This window comes from Tenrec ecaudatus, chromosome 8 (genome assembly GCF_050624435.1).
Source record: "Tenrec ecaudatus isolate mTenEca1 chromosome 8, mTenEca1.hap1, whole genome shotgun sequence".
NCBI classification, from domain to species: domain Eukaryota; kingdom Metazoa; phylum Chordata; class Mammalia; order Afrosoricida; family Tenrecidae; genus Tenrec; species Tenrec ecaudatus.
The window spans coordinates 117,070,532-117,073,013 of NC_134537.1; the positions used below are offsets into that span (position 1 = coordinate 117,070,532).

Below are 2,482 nucleotides of genomic sequence, written 5' to 3' on the forward strand. Positions count from 1 at the left end.
GGGAACAGTAATCGTACCTTTAAGTGGTTTGCAAACTACCTTGGAAGAGAATATCAAAGCATACTTTAAAATTGGAAATGGATGCAAAACAGTACATATCTCAGTGCTGAGGACTATAAAGCCTTAAAAGCTATTAAAAAGATCACAACTGGCCTTCTGGAGCGTGACCAACAGGGCCCCATGCCTCCCCAGCACATGCCTGGGACCCTCCACCTGCAGCCATGCCCCCCAGCCAGCTCGTCTTATTTAGTGTTTCAGACAAAACCGGGCTTGTGGAGTTTGCCAGGAACTTAACTTCTGTCCGCTTGGATCTGGTTGCTTTGAGGGTACTGCTGAAGCCCTGCACGATGCCGGCCTGGTGGTCAGAGACGTCTCTGAGGGACAGGGTTTCCGGAAATGTTAGGGCCTTGTGAATCCCACAGTCTCCTCGGGAATCGGCTCATCATCTCCCAGAAGATCAGGAGGATCTGGCCAGACTTGATTTCAATCTCCTAAGAGTTGTGGTCTGCCATCTCTATCCGTTCGTGAAAACGGTGGCTTCTCCAGATGTCACTGCGGAGGCAGCTGTGGAGCAAATCGGCATTGGTGGCGTCACCTTACTGAGAGCAGCAGCCAAAAACCACACGCGCGTGGCCACGGTGTGTGACCCAGAGCACTACGCGGCGGTGCTGGGGAGAAGCAGAGCTCTGACAGTGAAGACACCGCCGTGGACACTAGGCGCCGGCTAGCCATAAGGTGTCCACTCACTGCGCGGGATGATGAGCCATTTCAGGTGACTTCAGGGGCTGTACCGTCAAGGAGTGTCTCAGCTGCCCTTGAGGTATGGGATGAACCCTCACCGAACACCTGCTCAGTTGTACGCACTGCAGCCCAGACATCCCCTCACAGTTGTAAGTTAGCCCCTGGATGTATAAACTTGTGTGATGTGTTGAATGCCTGGCAGCTGGTAAAGGAACTCAAAGACGCTTTAGCGCTCCCTGCCGCTGCTTCTTTCAAACACACCAGTCCAGCAGGTGCGGCTGTTAGATTTCCACTGCGCGAAGATGCGGTCAAAGTAGTACATGGTGTACATCTCTCCCCACCCTCACGCCAGAACATGAGGGGCTGATAGGATGTCGTCATTTGATGATTTTATTGCACTGTCTGATGTGTGTGACGTCCCTCCTGCCAGAATCATCTCCGGAGGGGTGTCTGATGGCATTGTTGTTCCCGGATATGAAGAAGCCTTGAAAATTCTTTCTAAAAAAAAAAATAAACTACTGTGTGTTGTAGATGGACCCTTCGTACAAACTAGATGAAAATGAAGTTCGAACTCTCTTTGGTCTGCTTTAAGCCAGACGAGAAATAACGGCGCCATCGACGGGCCATTGTTTAGCAATGTTGTTACCAAGAAGAAAGAATCGCTCTCAGGGACCTCGTCGTCACCACCATCACAGTCAAGTCCACGCAGTCTAATTCCGTGTGCTGCTCCAAGAACCGGCAGGTCATCGGCTTTGGAGCTGGGCAGCGGTCTCGAATTCACTGCACGATTCGGCAGACCACTGGTGGCTTAGACACCACCCGCGAGTGCTTTCGATGAAGTTTAAACCTGGAGTGAAGAGGACAGAAATCTCCAATGCCATCGATCAATATGTGACTGGAACCATTGGCGAGGAGGCAGATCTGAGAAGGCGCTGTTTGAGGAAGTCCCCAAATCATTAACCGAGGCGAGAAGAAGCAGTGGGTGGACACACTTCGTGAAGTTTCTATCAGTTCTGATGCCTTCTTTCCTTTCAGGGACAATGTAGACAGAGCTACTGGGGTGGTGTGGCGTACATTGCTCTTCCTTCCGGTTCTGCCGCTGACCAAGTTATGATTGAGGCCTGCAATGAACTGGGGGTCATTCTGCCTCATACCAGTCTCCGACTCTTTCACCACTGACTCATCTCGTGCTGTTCTTTTGTAGTTTGTTAATATGGCTGTGAAAAAGCATTATAGAAATTTTCAGGTGTTGTGGATTTTACCACTCCCCCACCAAAAAATAAAACACGAAATCTTACTGTTAGGATCCATAAAAGAAAAAAGAAAAAGATCACAACTATGGAATAGGACAGAGAACTTTGTCCTAGCTGGACCAGAGATTATATAATGTTCTGGGGCTTCTGTTCTCTCAACTGTGAAATGAGTTTTTGGAGCTATATTACTGTGGTGACTTCCAACTTTACAAGTGCAAGAGCTTGTGGTAACTTAGAGGACTGACACAGAAAGATCAAGGTCATCAAAGAAGTTAAGCATGATCAGAAAATAATCTAATACATAGTGCTGGGCCTCAAAAATGGGTTGAATTTAAATAGGTTGGTATAAATAATGCCAAAGAAATTATGTGAATAAGGGGTCAGAGCATAAATCAAGTAAGACTTGACCATAAAGAAAAGGAAATGTTGCCAAGGAAAGCATTGGACCATGCTTCAGCTACTCAGGATAGGTATGCATTACTCAATGT

At 47.9% G+C, this 2,482-nt stretch overlaps 1 pseudogene; it reads left to right on the top strand.

Annotated features, from left to right (window-relative positions):
• The first annotated feature begins 221 nt into the window (after positions 1–221).
• LOC142454460 (bifunctional purine biosynthesis protein ATIC pseudogene) lies at positions 222–1,920 on the top strand (annotated as a pseudogene).
• Positions 1,921–2,482: the final 562 nt, after the last annotated feature.